The sequence below is a fragment of the Belonocnema kinseyi genome, chromosome 9 (genome assembly GCF_010883055.1).
Source record: "Belonocnema kinseyi isolate 2016_QV_RU_SX_M_011 chromosome 9, B_treatae_v1, whole genome shotgun sequence".
Classification (NCBI taxonomy): Eukaryota; Metazoa; Arthropoda; class Insecta; order Hymenoptera; family Cynipidae; genus Belonocnema; species Belonocnema kinseyi.
Genome location: NC_046665.1, coordinates 94,929,177 through 94,957,123, shown reverse-complemented (window position 1 = coordinate 94,957,123; position 27,947 = coordinate 94,929,177).

Genomic DNA, 27,947 nt, shown 5'->3' with positions numbered 1-27,947 from the left:
ATTTATATATATTTATAATTATAATAATTTAATTAATTAATAATAACTTTATTATTAGCTTAAATAATTTCACAAAAATCGCAAGTTTTAATTTTCTACAATTATTATTTAAATTATTCTAAATATTAATATTATACGATTCTAATTTTTTTCTTATACTCTCTCATTAATGAAGAAAATATAAATACCAGTTGTTGTTTTTGACAAATAAAAAGAGGACAAATGGATATGAAATATTGTTTTTTAAGGGACGAACAAAACTACAGGGGATACAGGAATCACTTGTTTTCAAAACTTATCATTATTTCACGGCACGTAATTTCGGGATTCCGCATGAATAGATCTGACCTGAATGCAGCGTAATTTACATAATATTGTAGTATAGAAATGCATTCGATTTGATAATGATATTTTTCTTTTTTTGACAACAGATTGTACTGGATGTGAATAAACTCATTCACTATGCAACCACTCTCGCCGAAATTCAGCTGGGATGAACATGCAAAATTTTCGATTAGAAATAAATACTGCCGCAGGGGCCAAACAAAATTAAGCTGCTTGTTCTAAATTTTTATTTTCATTCTACACCAGGTAGACAACTTGACGTGAATCTAAATTTGGTTATTTTGATAATCGAAAATCTTCGCTCGAGGGATATTGAATTATTTTATGGTAAGAAAAATCTGTTAGAGGGAAGATCAGAATATCTTCTTAGAATGTACAATTCCCTGGGGGAGAGTGAGGCAAAGCGGAAACTTTTCTTTTATAAGAAAATATAAACTATTGAATCGTATCCTTTCCAAATGTTTATACATTTAAACTCAGAAAATCTTTTGAAAAATATAGAAAAAATCTATACAAATCTGCTGAAATAGCAGCAGGGTTTAACGAACTTCCAGATTTTATTTTTAAAACCCTTTAGTTTAAGTTCAATGACTATATAAGGAGAATTTTCCATGAGATTATTAAGGGGTGTGAGCATCAGAGTTAAGAAAAATACTGATAAGAGTTCATATGTAAAAATTAAATTTTTTCTGAAAAAAGATCTACTCTCTTCGCCTCTCTGGGAATCGAACCACATAACTTCCGTTTGCCGGTCGGGTGCTTTCCCATTAACCTATTAGAGAGATAAAAAGAAAAATATTTTTTCACATACAGAAATCATCTGAAGCCAGATGTTACATTTATAATAGGAGCAATATAAAGGACCCTGTATTATCATCAGAGATAGTTAGAATCAATCAGTGCAGATATCCTTTTTACCACAGTGAAAATATATATCAACTTATCGATCTAGTTAACTCTTCAAATGACAGAAAATACTTCGCGTGATTTTACACCTGTAACACCTGCCTTGAGAGCGCTTGTATTTCTAAAAATTCTTCTTCTTTCGATCTCTTGAATAGCTTAATGGGAATGCACCCGACTGAGAATCGGAAGTTCTGTGGTTCGTTTCCCTAGAAGAGCAAATAGTGTAGATCTTTTTTCAGAAAAAATTTAATTAAAAAATTTTGAAAATATATTTTCCGTCTAGTCTGAAAATGATAATTATATAGAACAATTCAATAAATATTTTAATATTTTATTTTTAGAAAAGTCAAGGTTGTGCAGCTTCCTAAGATCAATTAAAATGTATCGTTGCCAGATATTCTTATCGTTTTATTTAATGAACTTTTCTAAAAATATAGAAAAATCGATAAAAATAGGTTAAAATAGCATTTAGTTTAACGAATTTGACCATTTTATTTTTTAAAATGTTTAGTTTTAGTTCACTGACTATATAAAGAATATATTTCTTGAGATTATTAAGGATTATGAGCTTCAGAGTAAAGAAAAATAATGATGAAAGTCTATATTTTGAAATTAAATTTTTTCTGAAAAAGATCTACTCTCGCCGCTACACTGAGAATCAAACCACAGAATTTCCGATTGCCAATCTGGTGCTTTCCCTTTAAGCTATAAGAGAGATCGAAAGAAGAATCTTTTTTCAGAAATTTACGCCATCTGAAACCAGATATTACATTTATGATAGAAATAATTTGAATGAATCTATATTATTATTATAGATAGTTACCATCAATCAATTTAAATGTCCTTTTTACTAACGTGAAAATATAAATTAACCTTTAGATCAAGTTAACTCTTTAAATAATAGAAAATACTTAACGTCATTTCACACCTATAACAAGTACCTTGAGGTAGCATGTATTTCCAAAAAAAATTCTTCCTATGATTTCTCGAATAACTTAATGGGAAAGCACTCGAACGGCAATCAGAAGTGGTGTGGTTCGTTTCCCAGTGGAGCGAAGACAATTAGGTATTTTCTGTTACTTAAAGACTTAAGTTGATCGAGAGGTTAAAAGTTCATAGTTCAATATTTTCAGATGCCTGAAATCTATTGAATATTATTATACCAGATGTTTATATATGCATTAGAATTCAATAAATGTTTAAAAAATAAAATAATTTGATTCTAATCGACTAAAATATAATTTAGTTCAAAGAAATCTTGAATTGTATTTGTAGAAAAGTCCGTTTTTAGTTCAATAACTATTTAAAGAACATGTTCCGTGAGATTATTAAGGTTTTTTAACTTAAAAGTGAAAAAATGGGTTTTATCTCTAAAATCTAAGAAATATAATTTTACCGACTTAAATTCTTAATTTTGTTAAGAACGACGGATAATATTATTATTAGTTCATTGTTTAAAACTTTTCAGCTTCTTAAAAGTTATTAAATCATACATTTCTTTGCATTTTATATTTTAAAGTTTTTTTTTCGTTTATTGATGATTTAAATAATATCTTTAATTATATTATTAAGATTGCTGGGCTTCAAAGTAGAGAAAAATTGGTTTTTATCTGTAAAATCTAAGAAATATCATTTTTACCGATTCAAAATATCATTTTTCTCGAGAACGACACAAAATATGAATAGTGGTTCATCGTTGAAAATTGTTCATCTTCCTGAAATCTATTAAATTGTAACTTATCAAGATTTTTTCTTGTACATTTTAACAACAGATTAAAAAAATTAAAATTCTAATAATGCGACTAAAATATAATTTATGTTGCGGACTTTAAGATTTTATTTTTATAAAAGTTTTTTTTCGTAGATCATTTTTCATAAAGATATAATTTAAAATAAAAAAATTTTGTTCGAAAATCTATATATTCAGGTTGAAGGTTGAATAATTTGATTGAAAATTATCATTTTTACTAAAAATTCATATTTCTGGGTAAAAAACTTAGCTTTTTTTGTGTTGAAAATTCGCCTTTTTGTGTTAAAATTAAACTGCTCTAGTAGAAAATTGAACTATTTGGTTAAAAATTAACGTTTTTGCTGTAAATTCATATTAGCAGGTTCAAAATTAAACTGGTCTTTACAAAACTCGCCTTTTTGGCTTGAAAATTAAATAATTGATTTTAAAGTTTAAATACTTGGTTAAAGCTTAACTTTTTTTTGAAATTATATTTTCTGTTTGAAACTTTATGTAAAAAAATGGTTCTTCTTCATTTAATTCAATTTTTTGTGACTTAAAATTAAAATCTTTCTAGGTTAAAATATCAACTATTTATTTTTTTCGTTGAGCATTAATTGATAAAAATTCATTTTATTGTTGAGGATTCCTAGGTTTAGTTAAAAATTCAATTCTCTATCTTCATCCCTATTTTCGTGACAAATATCCTTTTTTTCTTCATTTTCAGAGAATTTTGTCTTATTCAGTCAAATCTCGATAAAAATGTTTCTGTGACACATGCCAGATTCAGCCCTTTTAGATTCCTATAAGGTGTGGCTGAAGCTTTACGTTTTACTCTCTAGGGAGTAAAAAGTACTTTTTGCGCCCTAGAGACTGAAAAGTGACGTCCCATAAATTATGAATCTGCGAGCTCGCATCATACGGTGATCAGTCCATTTACCGTAAAACGTGTAAGGAAATTTTTGTTACAGATAATAGAATTTTGCGGCGATTTATGGAAAGTTACCTAATATAATTGATCAAATTACCGAAAATCATCAAAAATTTCCGGAAATTTTCTAAAATTACTGGAAGTTTATAGACATTTTTTAATTGAATTTCGAGTAATTTATCTCAAGTTAGCATAAACCACCTGTAATATTACCATCAATTACCAAAAAATTTCATAAATATCCTGAAATTTATAAAAATGTTTAAAGTTGAATTTTGGGTAGTTTGTGGTAATTTATTATATTTATCGGTAAAATCAATATAAATGACCGAAAATTTCTGGAAATTTATAAACACTTTTAAATTAAATTTTGGGCAATTTTTGGTATGTTATTATAAATTACCTTTAATATTACCATAAAACACCAAAAATTAAAAAATTACCGTAAATCTACGAAAATGTTTAAAATTGAATTTTGGGTAGTTTATGATAATATACAATATTCACCTGTGAAATTACCATGAATAACTGAAAATTTCCATCAATTTCCAGAAATTCACAGATATTTTCGAATTGAATTTCAGGCAATTTATCATTAATTACCTGTAATATTATCAAAAAATTTCATAAATATCCTCAAATTTATCAAAGTGTTTAAAGTTGCATTTTGGGTATTTTATGGTCATTTACCATATTGAGAGGTAAAATTACCGCAAAAAACCGAAAATTTCTATGAATTTCCGGAAAATTAGACATTTTTAAATTTAATTTTTGGCAATTTATCATAAATTACCTGTAATATTACCATAAATTACCAATTTTGAAAATAAATTTCCGGAAATTTATAAAAATGTTTAAATTATAATTTTGGGTAGTTTATCGTAACTTATCATATTCACTTGTAAAATTACTGTAAATTACTAAAAATTTCCATAAATTTCTAGAAATTTCCAGACACTCTTTAAATTACCATAAATTATACTTCCTTTATTTGAAATGTAATATGGGCTGAATTCATAACTGTATTTCTAGAAATGTCAGAAATCATCCAATTGTTATCATCAAAAGAATATCGATTGAAGTTGGTTTTTTTCTCAACTTTTGGATTTATTTTCATGATTTTTTAAAAATTAATCGAAAACTTGTAAAAAAAATGAGAAAAGGGGGAAAGTGGGCGCAAATTCTCGATTTTAGTTATTTGAGAAGATTTTGCAAATTTTAGGCCAAAAGAAAGGTATTATATAAAAAAGGTTGGACCGCCATCCCTGAGATTAGAGGAATTGTGTATAAAATGGACACTCGGATAAAATGGTCAATATTCAATATTTAATTAGTGAAATGAAATAATTACTAGTTTTTGAATGGAAACACAGTGGTTTTCTTATTTTTCTAGTTCACTTAAATGTATCGTATCTTTCAATTGTATATTTCAATCTTTGGACAATGTAGAAAAAAATATCAAAGTACCGTTTACCATAATCTTTTTCTAGAATTTATTTAATTCCTGAAAAGACCAAGCTGATAATTGCTAAAGTGTAAATTTTGTAAACAATTTTCCTATCGAAATAAAAATAATGATATAACATTTTATTCATGAAAATCTAGAAACTAACTAAAATTTAGAAACTATTTCTAAAAGGGCTTTAGCTGCACTCTCGTTCATGGAGGATAATAACATTTTATGACAGAATTCCTCTAAAGGCGATTCGTGTATTTCACTTCAGAAATAAAAGGGACGTGCACGAGCGAATCTCTCGATCAAGACCCCTTTGTCTATTGGAAGTTCCCGAATACAGCGACCATAACATTTACGTAGAGACAATTGTCCACAGAGAATCGGGAAAACCAGAGCTGCAATTCTATAGTTATATAATAGGGCAAAACTCTCGAAGACCACACCACTAGTGAAATTTCTTTTTACACAGTCGACACAATTTATTATTATTTTTCTTATTATTATTTCGATTTCAGTCATTTTGGGACATTTTTTAACATTTTGGGACAGTCATAAGCATTTGGCTTGTTAAATGAATTTACATTTTTAAATGGAATTAAATTTCAAATTATTTTACAAAAATTATGAAATGATTATGAATAATTTTTTTTTTAAATTTCGACTTATGCTAATAATTTATGTATAATTTATTTTTAATTCCTTATTTGTCTCTACAACTCATTAAATATATTTTACAGAAATAGAATTCACACAGCAAAATGACTCATTTTCATTCGATTAATTAAGGTTGTAGTTTATTTTATATTATTTATAGTGTATCTAAAGAACTCAAATGGCATTAACTTTAAAACTTTCTCACTTCTAGAATGAAGACTCCTGAGTAAAAATGTTAACTTTTAAATTGAAAGCATCACCTTATCAAAATGCTATATTCCCTGCATTTTTTCAAAAATAATCAAACGCAGGGTTTTGGCTTCACCGGTAAACCGCGAAAGACGGGGAAATGACCGGTGATTTAATTAAAAAAAAAAGAATTAATCAGTTTGGTTAAAAATTAATTCCTTGAACTGAAAATTTGAATGTCGATTTTTGGTTACAAATTAATCTTTTCTTGTTAAAAATTCAGCAAATTTGGTGATATCTGTCTTTGTTAATTGCAAATTTTAATTCGATTATTTCGTGAAGAATCCACGAAATTGATTTAAAAAAAAAACGATTTTCTGGTAGAAAATGATCTTTTCTTTACAATTTATTCTTCATATTTGAACATTTTCTCTACTGTTAACAATTAGTATATTCGGGTTTACTATTTATTATTTTAGTTGAAAATACATCTCTTAGGCTGAAAGTTAATCTCTTTAAGTGGTGTATTTTTGGTTTTGGTGAAGGAAATAAGGGTGAGTGGATGCAGAAAAGGCAGAAAGTGCGGAGATCGAGTGTAAAGGAAGAAGGGTGAGTGAAGGCAAAGGTGTGAAGGGTGAAAGTGAGTGGTTTGAAGTGAAAATTTGGAGCGTGTGAAATTTTGGAGGATAGGAGTGAAAAAATATTTGCTTGGTCAGGGGGGCAAGAGGTAGGTGATAAAGGCGGGAAACGCCACGAAGCTTTGGGTGAGGTAGGGTGCCGACGACGCGAAGTCCTCAAACTGGCGCCAGAGGGCAACAGTTACTGGACGATGGCTCAGAGCAAAAAATCGTAATGGCAGCCACACCTGACGTTGCTGAAAGCATTGGCGTTGGGGGGATGGGTGTCGCTGATCGCAGTGACAGCAGCGGTGATGAAAGTGCCGAGAAGTCGTTTCAAGAAAGGTAGCGGGAAGGGAGACGAAAAAGAGTCTAGAAATAAATCAGAGGGGTTTCCAAACGGTAAAGGGGAAAGAAAGTGAAGAGGAAAGAAGAGAAAAGGGAAGAGAGGAACGTGAAAATAGCTATCTGGAATGTGTCAGGTTTGAGAAACAAGAAAAAAGGATTTTGGGAGGAGTTTGAAAAGTGGGATGTGATTATGATGAGTGAAACATTGGGCAGATGAGAAGGACTGGAAGGGAATAAAAAAAGCTGTTACCGAAAGGTTTTGTGTGGACAATGTAAGAAGCAAGAAAAGATCACGTTAAAGGGAGAGGGATGGGCGGCATGGTGTCAGGGGTGAAAAAAGAATTAGCAGTAAAAGGGAGAAAAGATGGGGACATGGAGGAAAAGGATGGAACAATGATAAGACAAATTATAACTGGGAAAGTAGAAATATCGGTGGTGTGTGTATACAAAAGAAGAGGGAAAGAGGAAGGCTGGCAAGTAATAAGGAGGTGGATGGAGTAAAAGAAGGAAGAATTGGTGAGGGGAGGGTTATGGGATGAAGAAACGGAGGCATTTATAAGGAACTCCAAATATAGAGAGACGGGCAGGGAGGGGAGGAAATTACTAGACATGATAGGAGAAACAGGATGGTTTATATGCAATGGCAATATAAAAGGAGATGAGGAAGGGGAGATCACATTAATAGGAAAAAGAGCAATAGTAATAGACTACATCTTGGCTGAAGAAAGAATGAGGCATATGAAAGGAGTATGAAAGTAGGGAATGAGATAGGGTCCGAGCACTTCCCGGTCATAGATACACTAAGAAGAGGCGTCAGTAAGCGTGGTAGAGGGAGAAAGGAAAAAGGGTGCGAAAGAAACACGAAAATGGGAGTCTGGGTGGTAGATAAATTAAAAGAGTTTAAGCAAAAGATGGAAAAGGGGAAGGTTAGGCATGAAAAAGAGGACGGAATAGACTCGTTAATTGAAAGGTTGAAGAGGTCCATTGAAAACGTAAAGGATGAGTTGGGTACTAATGAAGAAAGAGTAGGGGAAAAGAGAGGCTGGTGGGACGAGGAATTCTGTGAGAGTTAAGAGAGAATAAAAGAGTGTGTGAGCAAATGGAGAAGAGGGGCAATTGGAAAGAAGGAGTATAACAGGAGGAAAAAGGAACATGAGAAGATGCTGGAAATAAAAAGACAAAGGGGAAAGGAAGAATATAAAGCTGAAGTAGAAAAAGCGATCAAAGAAAGTAGGGTGTGGGATGTTATAAATAGGGACAGAGGGGAAAGGAAGGGCGTTAACGAAGAAATAGAAATGGTGGAATGCACGGATTATTTTAAGGATCTATTAGGGGGAGAGCAAAATAATATCAAAGGGGAAAAGTGTAGGATAGTCCAAGGAGTAATGGAGGAAGGGAGCGAGATAACAAGAGAAGAATTGGATGAGGCAATAAATAGGTTGAAAAGAAACAAGGTGACAGGAGAAGATGGGATGGAGAACGAAGCGATGAAGTTTGGAGGAGAAGGGATTAGGGATGAGATGTGGAACATCTGCAACAAGGTCTGGAAAGGGGAGGGTTGGCCGGAAGAGCGGACGACGGGACTGGTGGTACCGCTGGTCAAGAAAGCGGAAGGAAAGAAGGTAGAGGAATACAGAGGGATCACTCTCATGACAGTCGGCTATAAAATTTAGGCAGAAATCTTAAGAAAAAGGTAGGAGAGTCTCGTAGAATAAAGAGAAAGTATCCCACATAATTAGACAGTATTTAGAAAAGGGATGGAAACTATAGACAATATCTACGTACTTAACTATTTAGTTAAAAGAAATTTGGGGGGAAAGAAAGGGAAACTAGTCGCTTTGTTCGTAGATTTCGCAGCAGCGTATGACTCAGTGAACAGAAAAGTTCTATGGCAGGCAATGAAAGAGAGGGGCGTATAGGAAAAGTTGGTGGAGAGGATAAAGGAAATTTTCACTGAAACCAGGATTATGGTAAAAATAGGAAAGAAAAAAAATGCGGGTTTTCTGGACAGGCCGAGGTCTAAGACAAGGGTGCCCGTTGAGTCCGTTACTATTTAGTATCCTACTGGTAGACTCAGAGGAGAAGCTAAAGAAGAAAGTGAAAGGAGGAACGGTTTTGGGTAATAGCAAACTATACTCTCTAGCATACGCAGACGATGTAGTTATATTAGCAGATGATGAGAAGGGGATGAACCTAATGATGAGAATCTTCGAAGAGTATGTGGGAACAAAAGAGCTGACGGTGAACGTAGATAAGACAAAGGTGATGTGTTTCTGAAATAGAAAGAGCAAAATAAATTACGTTTGGAAGATAGACGAGCAAAAAGTGGAAATTTTAGAGGAGTTCTGTTACCTAGGTTTTTGGTTTGAGGCAGAAGGGGGAAACGAGCTGCAGGTGAGGAAAAGAATTGAATATGCGAGTAAAGTAAAGGGCCAAGTATGGGGTATAGGAAAGGGAAGGTTAAAGAATGATTGGAGAATGAGAGTCTGGTTGTTTAATGCGTTGGTGTGGGCGGTGTTGTATTATGGTGTGGAATCTGGGGATAGAAGGAACATAGGAAAGTAGAGAGCATTCATGAGCGATTTCTGAGGTGGGCTGTGGGGATAAGCTGGAGTTGCCCAGGATATATGTTAAAAGAAGAGTTAGGAAGAGAAAATATGATTACTAGAGAAATTACGAGAGCCTGGAGGTTTGAAAAAAATCTAAAAAGGAGAGAGGGAAGTAGAATTGCACAAGCATGTTTCGGCGAAAGTCGGAACAATGAAGCGAGAGGACAGTAGAAAACGAAAATTGTTTTCAATATCGTGGAAAATTTATTTTTTTATGGTAAGAGGAAACAGAAGCCCTGGAAGCTCGCTCATTTTAGGAATTAATGTCACTACTGTTACTATTGTTTATCCTACGTAATGCGAAAGAGTAGAATGTAAGTAGTAGTTAAGTTAGACTAAGGATGGAATTGTAAATATATGTACAGGGAGCGGAGGCCCTCAAGCCCGTGAAAGGGAGAGATTAAATACATACATACAAATAAACTTTTTTTTCTTCGAAATATGAGACATTTAATTAAAAACTTGTTTTTCCTTCGGATAAAAAGAAATTTTTTTCCGAGAATTTTACTATTTGGTTAAAAATGTTATTTCTTTTTCGGCTGAATTATTATTTTGTTTTTCAAAATGACAATTTAACTTTTATTCAAGTTGAGTATTCCAAATTTTAGATAAAAATTCATATCCTTGCTTCAACATTCATTTTTTGACTAAAAATTTAATTATTCAATTTCTAGTGAAAAAATCATATTTTTTAGTTGAAAATTTATCTTCTTGGTTTAAAATTCGAGTATTCCATTTAAAAATTTTCAATTTTATTTGAAAATTTATCAGCTTTGCTGAAAATTAATTTTTTTGTTCTAATAACTTAACTATTACATTTTAGTTGAATTTTGTTTTAGTTTACAATTCAACATTTATCACTTTAGTTGAAAATTCAGTTTTTTAAGAATATGACATATTTAATAGAAAACTTGGTTTTTATTTGGATAAAAAGGATTTTTTTACAGAAAATTTAACTATTCTTTGGAAAATTTGTTTCTTTTTCTGTTGAATTATTGTCTTGCTTTATATTTGAAAATGTAACTATTATTCCAGTTAAATATTCCATAATTTCAGATGAAAATTCATCGTTTTGCCTAAATATTCATTTTTTGACCAAAAATTTAATTACTAATAATTTTTTCGATGAACAACAATTTGAGCTACAAAATCCATCACTTTGTTTGAATATGTAACCATTTTTAAAGTTATTTTTTGCATCTAGAAAGTTATTTATTTTTATGACAAAACCCTTCAAATAACTGTTTTAGAAATTGAGTAATTGGCAATTCAATATTTCAAAAATTCACGCATTTTCATTTTTTATTCTTTGAAGTAAAAGTTTTTAAATTATAAAGCTTTAAAAGTTGAGGGTTTTTTCAATTTAATAAAATAGGATAAAAAACTTTGCAATGTTTATGATTTATTTAGGAAGCTTCTTCGATTCCGAAGATTTAGAATTAAAAACTCGTAAATTTTGTTCTTCAACAGAATCAAAATTATCATAATTATCATAATTCAAGTATTTTTATTAATACGTATTTAAAATTAAAGAATTCTGAATCTCAATTTATTAAAATTAAATAAATTTCAATTGTGAATCTTTTAAATTAAAAGGTTTTTGAAGTAGCAAATTTACATTTCAAAATTCTCTAATTGTGCTAATTTACATTACAGTGAGAATTGAAATCCCAACTGCTGATCTTCAAAATTCCTCAAAATTTAAGAAATTTTATTTAAAAATCATAAGATCTTTACAGTTTTGAATTGTAACTCTTGAACATTGCAGAACATATAATTATAAATTTTAAAACTATAAGAGTTTTTAATTTTAAAATTCAAAAAGTATTTATGTTTTAAGTTTCACAGTTTAAAATTCTATAATTATGATAAGTCATATTCAGAATTTTTTATTTTAAAATTAAGAATTTACAACCTGACTTTTGATCTTAAAAATTATCAACGTTGAAGAAGTTTTCTTTATACATTTTCAAAATTCATAGAGTTTCTAATTGTAAGTCTTCAAACTGGTACTAGGAAATAAAAATTTTCAAATAACATTAATTTAAAATTAAAGAGATTCAAAATAGAAGGATCTTCAATTTAAAAATATTCAAGGTAGATTGATTTCAAGGAGAGGTTCGAAATATCATATTTCGAAACTATAAACATTCAGAACTAAACAAGTCGCTAAATTTTCAATCGTAAACACCTTTGAAATAGATCTCTGTGAAAAAAACATTTGAATAGAAGGGTAAAGAGTCATTTAAAGCTGATGTACTTATTTTTATATTTGTTTTAATTCATGATTTCTAATCCCAATTTATAGCATTTCAAATTGTAGCATTACTTTAGCATTACTTTAAAAGTTGGGCAATTAGAAAAATGAATGTCTAATAGGCACCCGTCAATTAAAACTACCTTAAACAGATGTGTCGCTTTTAAGACAAGAGAATACTTCACCCTTTATTTATAAAACTTCCAAATTGTCAGTTCTACCTAGAGCGGATCCAGCAGACCCGTGCAAACTTCAAACTGAAATAACTCCGGTTTAAATAGACTTAGCTCCATTCATTTTTTTAGTGTAGCGCAGAGTCTCGCAAAAATGAAAATTGAAAAAATTTATATAACAATGAATTGCGTATAATAAATAGTTTGCAAAAATAAGAAGAAATTCTGGAAAGAATACTCTGTAAAAAAAACGTTTGGGTCCATGGGACCCGTTCTAGAAGTTGAGGGCTAATTACTGACCAAAGAACAATTACTTGAATTACAATTTTTGTTGGGTCGATCTATTCCTAAAGATGAAGTACGGCTCAAGTTTACTCAAACTTCTGGATCAAAACTAGGTTCCTTGAAATATCCTTTTCTGTTTGTTTTTAAACTAGAAACTTTTAATAAAGCAGGATCTCAGGTTGCATAAAGGAGAAACTCTGCCTGAGATGCATGGCAATAGAGAAACAGTGGTAAGACCATGTTTGTCGAATTTCTGCGCCATTGAACACTTCGTAGTTGTTATCATAGTTAGGATAGAACAGGGTGGGAAGGTTGGCCATATCCCATAGAGCCTCAGAAATCCTTTACAGCCAAATGTACACGTCTCAGCAAATTCCAGATTACTGCACGCTTCGGATCACATTTACATATGGCATACATTTGCCAGCATTCCGATAGTACCGGATCTGCAGAAGACCCCGGGCGGTATCCATTATGCCCCTTTCCATGCTCATCCAGTACCCGTCGTGCCACCATTTTCAAGTGCAACCCTACACAAACGTGCCGCGTACTGTTAAAATGGAAAAATTGTTATTACCTCGATAAATTACCTGCCCACGAGGGAGCAAGGTTCTAGGGGTTGAACTCTTGAGTTTCAACTCCTGCTTCTTATCCACCTTCTCACAGTAATGATGATGTAGGAGTGTCAGATAGGGTGAAACTTTTATGAGAAGAAAAAGCTCTTCAATTTCTTTGATGCACAGGAGGAAGCTGGGATTATTTTCAGTCGGATGTTAACCGAAAATTGAGACGCAGGAGTTTTCATTCAAAATGGATGTAAATTGAATTATTAAGCAAAAGAAAGTTACAGGAAGTTTGTCGAACAAGGACTGAAGTATGACCTGCAAAAATAGGATAGGATTCTGTTTCCCAGAAAACAAAAAAGTTTTCATTTATCAATACTGTAGGAGAAACAAGTATGAGGTAGATACCAGTAGGAAATTGATTATGGAAAAAAGACTGGGTTTGAAAGCAAAAATTCTTTAGTGCCTTTTCATTAGTAGCAATATGAAAAAAGAATTTTGTTAGCAGCCTTCTTACCACTTAAGGTATGTGAATGTGAGATTCATTGGAACCTTGGGGCGGATTCTAAATTTCAATTTCTTTTAAAGTATAAAATAGACGAAGAAAGAAGAAGGGAAAAGTGTGAGACTAATTCTGATTGTCTCATTCAATTTTTCCGTTCTTTATTCTTTTCTTATCTACTTGTCTTTAAACAGTCTACATGAGGTATTTTGAAGATCTAATTTTAATTTGTAAATTTTTTTCATGTTCTGAATATTTTTAAGACTTAATTCAATTTAAAACAAAAAGTTGTTTACATCAGTGTGCCAAGGAAATATATTTCTTAAAAATATTTAACAACTGTATTTTTAAATATTAGCAATTGAATAATTTTGCGACTCGTGGATTGTTTCCTTTTCTATTTGGAAAATGTAATAATCTGAATTGAGAAAAGTGGAAGAAGTTAGAAGTCAGCCAAAACCAACCTGTCACTCTTTCCTTATTCCTTTTCCATATTTTTTATACTATAAGGGGTCAACATGTTTGAAGGCCAATTTATATTTACTAATCAACAATTACTTATAGGAAAATTACACGTTATCTGAACACATAATCCAAATAGAAAAGAAAGGAAAAATGGAAAAGAGTCAGCCAAAATATACTAACATTTTCCTTGTTCTTTTTCCATCTTTTTATACTACTGTGGACCAACATGTTTGAAGGCCACTTTATACTCCCTCATCAAGTATTATTTATAGTAAAAGTGCATCTGACGAGGAAGAATAAATTGTTTGCAACCATTTTTGTTCCCTATTAGTGTAAAAAGGCAAAGTACGAAGGATGTAAATATTAGCAATCTCAGAAATTTGTGCTTTTTGTGGATGATTTTGTTTCTTTTTGGAAAAAGTAATAATCTAAATAGAAAAAAAGGCATTTAAGGAACGAGTCAGCTAAAAATGACATTTCAATCTTTCCTTATTCTTCTTCTGTCTTTTTTATTTCTAGGGATTAACCTGTTTAAAGCAAATGTAGACTTCCTCGTTAAGGATTATTTATAGGAAGACTAAATGTCATGATAAAGTCTCAATTGGGCTCTATCATTTTAGTAGCTGGTAGCATAAGAACATGGAGTAAAAATTAGGTTCTAAATATTTGAAATTTTAAAAAATGTTTAAGTATCTTGAATTTAAAACGTCTGTTTTTTGGTGGAGTATTTGTTTCTCTATTTTGAAAACGTAATAATTTGAACAGAAAAAGAGTGAGAAACAGAAAGAATCAGCCAAAAGCAACCAACTTTTTCCTTATTCTTTTTTTGTCCTTTTTATACCATTAGAGACCAATATGTTTGAAAGGGTATTTTAGACTTCCTCATTGATGATTATTTATAGGACAAAACTATTTTTATATTACTTTCCAGTAGTATAAAAAAGGCGATGTATAAATCATGTTTTTAAATATTAGAAATTTTACAAACGTGTCTTTTTGTGGATTATTTCTTTTTGGAAAATTTAATAATCTGAAAAGGAAAAAGTAGGTAAAAATGTAAGAGTAAGCCAAATCAGCCTGACACACTTTCCTAATTTTTTTCCCCTCTTGCTTAAATTAGTAGGGACCAGTATGTTTTCAAGTTAATTTAGACTTTCTCATTAGAGCTTAATTATGGAAGAACTCTCCATGATTATGAAGTTTAAATTGGGTTTGAATCATTTTAGTCCCTAATAGTATGAAAGACGGTGTTCAAAGGATGTTCTTAAATATTAGCCATTTAAAACATGCATGTTTATTTCTTCTCTTATTTAGAAAATGTAACAACCTGAATATAAAAAGTAGAGAAAAGGATAATAGTCAGCCATGATCAACCTGTTACTTTTTCCTTATTTTTGAATATTAACAATTATATGAATGTTTTTTTTGTGGATTTCTTTTTACTTTTTGAAAAAAGTGTTAGAAAAGGAAAGAGTTAGCAAAAGCCAACCTTTCACCTGTTCCTCATTCTTTTTCCCTGGTACTATTAAAATACGGAATACAAATGTTGTTTTTAAATATTAGCCCTTTAAAAAAACTCTGAGTCATGCGCATTGTTTCTTCTTATTTTTTGGCAAATGTAATAATATGCATATAGAAAAGCAGAGAAAAAGGTAATAGTAAGTCAAAATCAATCAACTCTAACTATGTTACCATGACTTTTCATACTACTAGGCACTAATGTGTTTGAAGACCAATTTGGACTTCCTCATCAAGAATTGTTGATGGAAAAACTACATCTGATAAGAAAATATAAATTGGCTTTCGATCATTTTAGTACCCAGTATTATAAAAAGACTAAGTACAAAGAATTTTTTAGAGTATTAGCGATTTAAAATGTGTGGCTTATGCAGAATTTTTTTTTAATTTGGAAAAAGGAATAATCTAAATGGAAAAAGAAGGAAGAAATAAAAAAAGGTTTTCCAAAACCAGAACCAACCCTTTCCATATTCTGTTCCGGCCTTTCTAATACTACTATGGATCAACATATTTGAAAACCAATTTGGACTTCCTCATAAAGGATTATTTAAAGGCAAACTAAATCTAATGAGAAAATCTAAATTGGCTTCGGATCATTTTTGTCTCTAGTAGCATAAAAAGGCGATGTATAATGGATGTTTTTGAATATTTACAGTTTTAGAAACGTGTGTTTTTTGTGGATTATTTATTTTTGGAAAATGTAATAATCTGAATCGAAAATAGTAGATAATAATGTCAGAGTCGAATCATTCTGATACCTGGTAGTATAAAAAGACGCTGTTCATGGAAAGTTTTTAAATATAAGTTATTTAAAATGTTTGATTTTTGTCGATTAGTTATTTGGAAAATTTAACAATCTGACATACCCAAACGGTCACTTTTTCCTTATTTGTTACTACTAGCAACTTTAGAAATATGTGTTTTTTCGATTATTATTTTTATTTTTGAAAAGAGAGTCAAAAAAGGGAAGAGTCAGCAGAAAACAAACTATCAGTCTTTCCTTATTCTTTTCCTTTTATAATTCTACTAGGGAATAATATGTTTGAACGTCAATTTAGTCTTCCTGATCGAGGATTATTTAAAGAAAACTACATGTGATAAGAAGCCTTAATTGGCTTCAAATCATTTTAGTCCCTAGTAGTATAAAAAGACGGAGTGCAAACGACGTTTTTAAATATAAGCACTTTAAAAAAATTGTCACTTATGTGGATTGTTTTTTCTTTTTCTTTTTGGAAAATGTAATAATCTGAATAGATATACATAAGTAGAGAAAAAGTAAATAGCCAAAACCAATCAACTCTTTATTTTTCTACTGTCCCCTTTTATACTACTAAGAACTTATATGTTTTAAGGCAAATTAAAACTTTAAAGAAAACTACTTTTTATAGGAAAACTACACCTAATGAGAAAATATAAATTGGCTTTGGGTCATTCAAGTCAGCAATAGTATAAAAATACGTAATACAAAGAATGTTTTTAAATATTAGCAATTTAAAATGTCTGATTTTTGTAAAATTTTCTTATTATTTGGAAAACGTAATAATCTAAATAGAAAAAGCGGGTAGAAACAGAAAATATTCAGCCAAACCCAACTCTTTCCTTGCTTTTTTCCGCCTTTCTTATAACACTAGGAAACAACGTATTTGAAGGTCTATTTAGACTTCTTCTTTTAAGATTATTGATAGAAAACCTACATCTAATAAGAAAGCCGAAATTGGTTTAGAATCATTTTGGTCCTCAGTAGTATAAAAAAGGAGATGCATATAAAATATTTTTAATTATCAGCAGTTTTACAAACGCTTTATCCTTATTTTTCTTCCAACTTGCTTTTACTACTAGGAGCCAATTTTTAAAAATTAATTTAGACTTTCTCATTAGAGATAATTTAGGGGAAGACTCTACGAGTACATGATGACGAAGTCTAAACTGGCTTCGAATTAATTTAATCCCTAGTGATATTAGAAGACTGAATGCAAAGGAAATTTTAAATTACTGGCAATTCCAAATGTGTGATTTTTGTGGAATATTTTTTTCGATTTCGAAAATTTTATAACCTCAATCGAAAATAATGGAATAAACAGGAAAGAGTCGGCCAAAGCGAATAAACTTTTTGTTATTCTTTTTCCGTCTTTTTTATACTACAAGGAACGAACCTTTCACACTTTCCGTATTCTTGTTCCGTATTTTTTATTTTGCCAGCGCTCAAAATGTTTCAAAATAAATTAAAAATTTCTTATCAAGAATTGTTAATGGGAAAATAACACCAGAGAAGGAAATCTAAATTGGCTTTAAATCATTCTAGCTCCTATTTGTATTAAAATATGGAATGCAAAAGATGTTATCAAATATTAGCAATTTGAAATGTTTGATTTCTGTGGAATTTTTTTTTCTATTTGTGAAATTTAATAATATAAATAGAAAAAATTAGATACAAATTTCAGGTAGTTTTTAAATATCAGCCATATAAAATGTGTGTTTTTTGTGGATTTTTTTTCTTTTTAAGAAAAGAGGCAGAAAGGTAATGTGTTAGCAAAAATTAACCTTTCACACTTTCCTTATTCTTTTTCCTTTTTTTTTTATATTACTAGGGATCAATATGTTTGAAAGCCAATTTAGACTTTCTTATTAAAGATTATTTATTAAAAAACTACATATGATGGGAAGTTTATATTGGCTTCGGATTATTTTAGCCCTAGTACTATTAAAAGAGTGAGAACAAATTATGTTTTCAAATATAAGCACTTTAAAAAAATTATAACTTATGTAGATTGTTTCTTCCTCTTTTTGGGAAATTGTAATAATCTTAGTAGAGAAAAGTAGATAAAAAGGTAACAGTCAGCCAAAACCAATCAACTCTTTTCTTATTCTTTTACCGCCCCTTTTTATACTACTAGGAACTAATATGTTTGAAAGCCAATTTGGACTTCCTCATCAGGGATTATTGATGAGAAAACTCTACATGATGAGGAAGTTTAAATTGGCTTCGAATTATTTTAATCCCTCGTGGTATCAGAAGACGGAATGCAAAGTATGTTTTCAAATATTAGCGATTTAACATGTGTGATTTTTGTGGATTACTTCTTTAATTTGAAAAATGTAAAAATCGGAATAAAAGACGGAAGAAGAAACAGAAGAGATTCAGCCAAGAACAAACCTTTCCTCATTCTTTTTCCGACCTTCTTATACTACTAGGGACCAACGTATTTTAATGCCAATTTGTTCTTCCTCATTAAGGAAAACTACAGATAATGAGAAAGTCTAAATTATTTGAGTTCCTAGTAGCATAAAAATGGCGATGAATAAAGAATGTTTTTGATTATGAGCAGTTTTGCAAACGTGTTTTTTTGTGGATTATTTATTTTGGGAAAATGTGATAATCTGAATAGAAGAAAGTAGAGAAAAATGTAAGAGTCAGCCAGAAACAACGTGTCGCTCTAGTATTATTTTTCTTTTGATCTTCCTCACACTCATAGGGGCCAATGTGTTTATTTAATTTACACTTCCTTATCAGGGATTATTTATGCGAAGACTTAACAGGACGAGGAAGTATAAATTGACTTCGAATCATTCTGGTTCCAAGTAGTGTAAAAAGGCGTGGTTTAAAGCATTTTTTTTTAAATCTCAGCCATTTAAAATGTGTGATTTTTTGTGGATTTTTTTACCTATTTGGAAAATGTAAAAATCTGAATAGTAAAAAAGGAAGAAAAAGGAAAGAGTCAGCCAGAATTTACGAACTTTTTTCTCATTCTTTTTTCTGCCTTTCTGATACTACTACAGACCCACATGTTTAAAGGCCAATTTAGAATTTCACAATGAGAATTATATATAAGAAAAACTAAAACTAATAAGGAAGCTTAAATTTGCTTCGAAACGTTTTAGATCCTGGTAGTATATTTCTTTTCCTATTTGAAAAATGTAACAATGTGAATAAATTATTTTGAAAACAACAAAATAAAATGTTAAAACGTGTGTATTGTTAGCAAGGAAAAATGCATTTTAAAAAGTCTAAAATATTGATCTATGTGACACATTGATTCAAGTGTTAGTGTCGTTGACATACATATTCAAAGCTTCGTTCAATGACATATTTTTCTGTGTTCTATTCAGAGGAAGCATACACACTTCCTCAGCAATGACTATTCAGCATGGCAACTAGCTGCCGCAAATGGGGTGCGAAAATCGTTGGGGCGAGCCTCTTTTCAGTTCGTATTTGCATTTGAAATTGGGATGAACCCTCGGGATAAAAGGCCAACTCATCGCCATTCCTTCGGTCTCTGGAAACCCCGTTTTCTCGTCCTGTGTGCACTCACTGTTGGACTATTCCTTGTGTGTCGTATTTCCGGAATCGACAAAAGTCGATACGAAACGACAAGAGAAAACATTTAGTTGATTCGATTAAACTTCCTTCCTTGAAAAATTCAATTTGTCAAAAAGTTATCCCATTGGGCACAAAATTTAGCGACGTCTTTACGACATCATTACGACATATTTACGACATATTTAAAACAACTTTAAGACATCCTATGCCCATGTCGTTAAGGTATCTTCACGATATCGTAAATAAGTCGTATGATCTGAGGATGTCTTTACGATATCGCAAAGACACCGAAAGGACATGGACATAGGATGTCGTAAAGTTGTCGTAAAGATTTCGTAACGATATCGTAATGATATCGTAAAGACGTGGCCAAATTTCGTGCCCACTGGGATATTACTCTACCTTACATTATTTAGAAATGATGAAGAGTAAACTTTTCTGAGGATAAGAAAAAAATAAAATACAGATGTATTATAAATAAGGTAATTAAGATAGTAGAAGTAGGGTAATTTTTTATGAAAATGAGGGAATAATAGGAGAAAAACTTCTTTTAGATAAAATTAATGTATAGGTACTGTACTGGATTTAATATTTAACGATCAGATTTCAAGTTTAAATATATTCCATTTTTAACAAAATAGTTGAACCTTCAATGAAAAATATTACTTTTCCGGCAAAAGTTAATGAATTTATAACGCAAGAGTTAAGTTTTTAAGCTCATGAGTCAAATCTTTTAGAAAACAGTTGACCTTAAATCTGCAACAATAAATGTTCAGTCAAACAAAATGATTTCTGAATCAAATAGTTAAATTTTCAACTACAACAAAGGTTAATTTTAAACTAAAAGTTTGCACATGTAACAAAATCCGAATTTTTTATAACACTGTTAAATTTCGAAGCCAGAAAGATGAATTATAAACACAACATTTTTTTTTAGAGAAAAATATGAATTTTGAAAGCAAAATTTAATTTTCAAGTTTTGAGAGAAATTTCAGACCAAATCGCTGCATGTTGTAACAAAAAATAATTATGCTTAATTACAAACAGTTGAATTTTTAATTACATAGTCGGACCTTCATAGCTAAACTTTGAATGTAAAATGACGACTTTTTAAGGAGATGGCTCAATTTTAGATATTAAAAAATATATTTTTCACCAAATAATCAATTTTTAATTGAAAAAAAATTAAATTCAAGAAAAATTTAATTTTTAAACAAATAGTTAAATCCTCAATAACAATCAAATTAATGACCAAGAACACAATTACATACGGAAAAATGTTTGAATAGAACTTTTAAGCAAATGGAAGGAGTTCAAAAAAAAATTTGTGCAGTTTAATTTAAAAAAAATTAAGATTGTTTAAAAAATAGCTTAATTTCCAATACAGTACTTAAATTTGCAAGAAAATAGTTGAATTTTAAATAAAATTATGGATGTCAAACGAAAAAACAGAACTTTTAGCAAAGTAGTTCAATAAAGTCTTTAAATTTTCCATAAAAAGATGAATTTTTAACAAAAAATGTAATTGTGGATATTTCGACCAAAAGAAGATTTTATTTTAAATAAAAGAGGGTCATTTATATAAAAAGAAGGATTTTAACACAAAATATATTATTTAACATATCAAGACAAAATATTTTAATTTTAAATAAAATCAGCTGAATGTAACCAAAAAAGAAAAATTTTCAATAAAATAGTCGAATGCTTTAGTAAAAAAAAATAATTTTCTAATCAAACATTTGTATGTTTAAAGACTACAATGAAAAACATATCTACTTTCTAACAAAAGGGATGACTTTTCAAACCAAAAAGATGATTTTTCTACAAAAGTGTTGATTTTGCAACCAAGGAAGATTGTGAAGTCAAGTGAGAAGAAACAAAATTTTAACTAAATTGTGAGATATTAAAACAATGTGGGCGAATTTTCTTGAAAATAATCAAATTTCAAACAAACAATATTAATTTTCAACAAAAAAGTTAATTTTCACAAAAAACCCGAAAATATTTATTTTGCACGAAAACATTAATTTGCAATGAAATAATTAAATTAAAAAAAAAAATTCAATTCTTAACCCAATACAGATTAATTTGCAAACAGGCCGTTCTATTTTCAACCAAAAAGGATAAACGTTTTTCAAAAAAGATTACCCTTTAACTAGAATACCTAAATGTTAAACCAAACAGATGAATTTTCAAACAAAATGCTCAACTGAATCTATAGTTCTTAAAAAGGATTTGAAACTCTAAAAAAAATTGATCTTTTAACTAAAAAGTTTATTTCTAAACTAAAAAGCGCCGTTGACTTTAAAACGAGATTACTCCTTCAAATGAGTTTTTGACATCTACTTCTGGAAAAACCTATGGAAGTTGTGTCAAAAACCTAAACTTTATACCATACAGTCTTTCAAGTGTTATTAATAATTTAGGCTAATAAAACTGATCAAACCTGTCGTCTCTGAGAGCAGTTACCACCGAGATGTTCTCAGATTTTTTTACTTAACTTCAACTTGTACTGTGGCTTTGGAAACTTATGGAAACTTATGGAAAAAATTTCAATTTTTTGGACGCATAACTAAAAATGTAATCATCAATTTAAGCCTCTGAAAGTTTAAAAATGTTAACAGGTTCTCAAGATATGATTAAAAATTTATATTAAACGGCCTTAAATTAAAGATATAGGTCGAACGAGTGTGCCGTGTATATTTTATATTTTTGCTAACATTTCTTTTATGTTTTGTGAACAGTTGGAGTCGAAGTAAGAAATTCAAGAAATTTTTTCATTGTTTGTAAAACTTTCCATGTGGTGTCCCAGTGGGCACAAAGGTTGGCGACGTCTTTGCGACATCGTTACGACATCGTTACGACATCTTCACGATAACTTTACGACATCATATGTCCATGTCGTTAAGGTGTCTTTACGATATCGTAAATAAGTCGTATGATCTGACGATGTCTTTCCAGTGGGCACAAAGTTTGGCGACATCTTTACGACATCGTTACGACAACTTTACGATATCTTTAGGGCATCCTATGTCCATGTCGTTAAGGTGTTTTTACGATATTGTAAATAAGTCTTATGATCTGACGATGTCTTTACCACATTCCAAGGACACCGAAACGATATGGACATAGGATTTCGTAAAGTTGTCGTAAAGATGTCGTAACAATATCGTAAAGACGGAGCCAAATTTTGCGCCCACTGGGATACTCTCTTTAAAAACTCAAAAATAACTCACTAGAAGATCATTTGACGCCGAATTTAATGATCTTTTCCGAAATTAAAAAAAAGTCTCCTTTTTTTAACGAGTTATAACGTTTCAAGGTCAGCAATGTTTTTTAGTATGACTTGCGCTGGTTGCAGTGACAATATCCGATAATAGTGTTATTAAATTATTGAATATTTTCTTTTGTATGTAAACTATTGTCAACGGTTTTTTTTGACATTACAAGAATATTAAAAGGATTCCCAACGAGAAATGTCAAGAACTGAATTGCGTTCAAATGTATGAAAATAGCTGAAAAAGGAAACTATAGCAGGAGAGTCGATATCCACTATGAAGGAAGATTGATTTTGCTTTGAAGTTCAAAATCGGGAATATAATGGACCGAACTTCCCGTCTTCTTGGTTCGCCAAGTTTTATCGTTAGAAAACTTTCAGCTTCAATTTTTGAGCTCGCGTTTTTCTAGCGAGATCCCCCTTCTCCTTCTCCTCTAATTTATCTCGAATTACGATGCTTCGAGAAGCGCGAGAGACTTCTTCATTTCACCCTTTTTTCTGACACTGTTTCTTCCTCTTATTGTGTAATTTAGTTAGTATTTTGTTGCACTAACTAGTACCGTCGCACAGTGGAAAAAAATTACTTCTTTGGTACAAAAAAAAGCTGATGAGATTTTTAAGAGAGGTTTCGAGTCGGATTTTTAAAATAGGCTTTCAAAGTTTTATAAGTATACGACTATGACCAAAATATGACGGTTTTTTTTCTATCTGACGTTCCCGGTGCTCGAAAATAAAATGAAAATTGTTTAGATTGCCTAAGTTTTATAGCATAATATTAGTTAAAGATGTTTCAATATTATATAATAAAAAAAAAATAAAATCGATAAACAACTTATTTATTGAAAGAATGTTTTATACGATTTCCCATGATTTTTCGTTTTTTAAATTATATTTTTAAACAACTGGGTAAAAACAATATAATGATACTGAAATTGTTTCTTAACATCATTATTTTTAATATTGTAAACAAATTTAATAAAAAAGTCGGTAATCAGCTATATTTGAAGAGAAAAATTTATTTCCATTGATGCCATTTTTTTAAATTATGAACGTAATAATAATTTTAGAAAAATTCATAATTTCTTGATTAATTCCTTTTAATTCAATAAACAAATGTATTATTCGGATATTATTCGATAGAATTTTTTTTTCATGAGAACTTCTTTAATTTGAAAATTCATTATAAGTTCAGAAAAAAATCATAACTTATTTAACAATATTATGATTACAGTAAATAATGTAATTTAAAAATGCATTATTGAGGCATTTGTCGGCGGAAAAATCTTTTTCTTTCGATACCAGTCTTTTTACTTGCAAATTTATTATGATATCAGAATAATTTAGAATTAGTTGATCGATTCGCTTTTAAAGCAAATTCAATAAACAAATGCATTGTCAGTCATTTTTCGATGTCATTTTTTTGAATTAGGATCTTTATGATAATCTAAGAGAAATTCTTAATTTATTGATTAATCTTATGATTTTTTATAACAAATTTAATAAAAAAAATTAATTATTCCGGTATCTTCGCCCAAAAAATTCGTATTTTTTTAATGCCACTCCTTTCAGTTGGAATCTTCATGCAGAATTCGGGCATTTGTCGAAGAAAAAGTTTTTTTTTTAAATCTCAGTCCTTTCATTTGGAGTTGCTCATTATTTTCATTATTTTAATAAAGCTGCTGCGTTCAAATAATGGATTTGCTCATTAAATGTATGTAATTTAAAGGTATGTATGTAATTTGTTTTAAAAATTGATAAAATTATCAAATAGTTATGAATGTTGCTAAATTGAATTTAAAATCACAGCTGAAAGGATTGCATTGAAAAAATGATTTTTTTGTAGACAAAGGCCCGCATAAAGCATTTGTTAATTACATGTGCTTGAAAAACTCGTAAAATTAATCCAAAAATTATGAAGCTTTCTGAAATTAGCATAAAGTTTCTAATTTAAAAAAAAACTAAATCGAAAAAAATGAATGTTTCTTTCGAAAAATGCCTGATAAAGGCATTCGTTTATTAAATTCTGATTATAATAGTAACTATAAGAATCTCAAGAAGGAATATATTAATGGGAATACCAATTTTTTGGAATGCATTACAAAATAAAAAATTGTGCTTCTATTTTACAAGAATCTAACTGCAGACTTCGCACTCTTTCCCTCTTTTCTCTCTTAAATGGAAAATAAATGATTAAACAATAATAAGAAAATCTAAATATTTTGCTTTCAAAGTTCGAATCTTTATTAACAATTCATTTTATTAGGTAAAGATAGAAATATTTTGTTAAAAATATCTTCTTTTTAATGCAACATTTTTGTTGAAGATTCTTATTTCTAAGAAGAAAATTTAACTATTTTGGTAGAAAACCAACTATCTTGTTGACAATTCACTTTTAAGTTAAAAATGGACTTTTTCGGCCTAAAAATTCAATTTTTCAGGAGAAATTTCGTTTTCATTTTAAAAATACATCTCTGTTAATTTATAATAGTTTTGATTTAATATGAAAATATTGTTAGTCCAAATATGAACCATTAAGTATTGTGTTTTGGATGATTCTTTATTTTATAATTTAACCATTATGTTGAAAGTAAAACTTCTATTTTAAAACTTAATTTTGTTGTTGTTGATAAACTAATAACTTTATCAAAATTCATATATTTGGTTGAAAACTTGAACTTGTTTCCCCTATTTCATTTATTGTTTGTTTTGTTTTATTTAATGCATAAAATGAATCAATATAACCTAACAACAAAATATAAAGTATTTAAATTTATAGTTTTTTTTTAAATTGAAAATTGAAAATAAAAATTTGAGTTTTACGTTACCGGTAAAAAAATGGGGTTGTTTTTATTGAAAATTTAACAATTCAGTAAATAATTTAAATATTTTGTTGTTCACTCTAGTTTTTTTTGTAGAAAATGAATCGTGTTTATTTAGAAATATAACGGCTAGGTTAAAAGTTGAGTTACTTCTTAAAATATTGATTTTGTAGCTTCAAGGTCTATCCATTTGGTAGAAAAGTGATCATTTTCAGTTGAAAATTGTATACTCAATTTAAAAATTAATGCATTAAGTTTCGAATTCACTTTTTTTAGTTAGAAAATTATTCAGATTAATCGAAAATTCTACGATTTGATTAGAAACTAACTTTTCAGTTAAAAATTATTTTATTGTTATAATTTAACTTTTTGATTAAAAATTAACTTTTGGTTGTAAGTTCATATTTTTGAGCTAGACATTCTAGTGTTTTTTAAAGAACTCTTTTGATAGAAACTTGTTATGCCTGTAAAATATATACAACAGCTTGGTTGCAAATTAATCTGTTTTCATTGATGATTCAACTATTTTGTTGAAAATTCAGTTTTTTGTTTAATTCAACTCAAATACTAACTACTTGATTCAAGGTTTGAATGTTTTGTTGATTCATTTTATAAGTTCGATATAAATTTCCTTGTTCAAAAATTTAACGACTTTTTTTGAAATTCGTTTTGTTGGTTAGAAATAATTTTTTTTTCTGGTACTTCAACTTTAAGATTTAACTATTTTGTTGAAAATTAACTTTTTGTCTTAAAATTACTTTTGTGTCAAATATTCAAATTTTTGGATTACAAACTCAAGTGTTTTCTAGTCAATTAGACTTTTTAGTGTCAAAATTAAATATCTTGTTTAAATTGTTTTTCTCTCTTTATTAAAAAATGTTTCCTGGTTGAAAATTTAATTCTTTTGATGACGATTCTTTTTTTTTGTTGAAAATTCATCCCTGTTGATAGAAATGTTCTTTGTCTGTTAAATATTTATCTGTTTGGTTAAAAATGAATCTGCTTTTGTTCAGAATTTAACTATTTGGTTAAAAATTTGTCTTCTTTAGAAGAAATGGTCTGTTTTGTATTAAGGATTTAAATCTTCGCCTAGTTGAATTTAACTCTCTGAATGAAGATTCATTTTTCTTGATTGCAAATTTACCTTTTCGTGTTTAAAAGTCAACTTTTTTTAATATTAAACTTTTTAGCTTAATAATTTATCTCTGTTGTTAAAAATTATTTGTTTTTGATTGAAGAACTATACATTTATTTTATTTAAAAGAATCTATTCCTCTTTTACTTTACTATTTTCACGAAAAATCTTCCCAGCTATTCTGTTTTAAAAGTATTTTTGTTCAGTGACTTTTGATGAAAGTTTATATTTATCGTTTTGCTTACCCTTAGGCGTTTCTCAAATAAAATCGAAACCAAAACTTTACTTAAAAGGGGGTTCGTATTTGTGGCGATCAGTGAAGAAGAAGGAAAAGGGTAAAAAATTCTTCAAAATAGCGTGATCTACTTTTTGAACGCCTACCAAGTTAAAATGAAAATAAGAAATATAATTTAGTAGAAATGTCAGCTAATCAGTCATTAATCATCCTAAAAAGTCTTTCTCCTTTTCTAGATTAAATTTTAAAAACTGTAGGTGGAAACAAATTATTTTTTGAACATACTGCGTTTTTCTCCGGTTCGCGGTAGTAGCGAGGAAACTGGTGAGCATTTTGGAAATATACGAGTGCCTTCTATCTACTGATGCCAGAAGTCCAATATTCGATATTGGCGACCACTTTTACCAAAAACGCGTAATTTATTTGTGGCGACAAAACAAACGAGTGCACGAGCTTATTTTTATCGTATGATATTTCATTCGACAGATGGTGCTATTTTGGCCCTGGTCTTGGTTGGATCTGTGGTCGACTTTATCACCTTCTATTTCCTTTACTACCAAGCATAACGAGTTTGTTGTTCTGACTCATAAAAAAGAACAAATTAAATTTTTTTTTC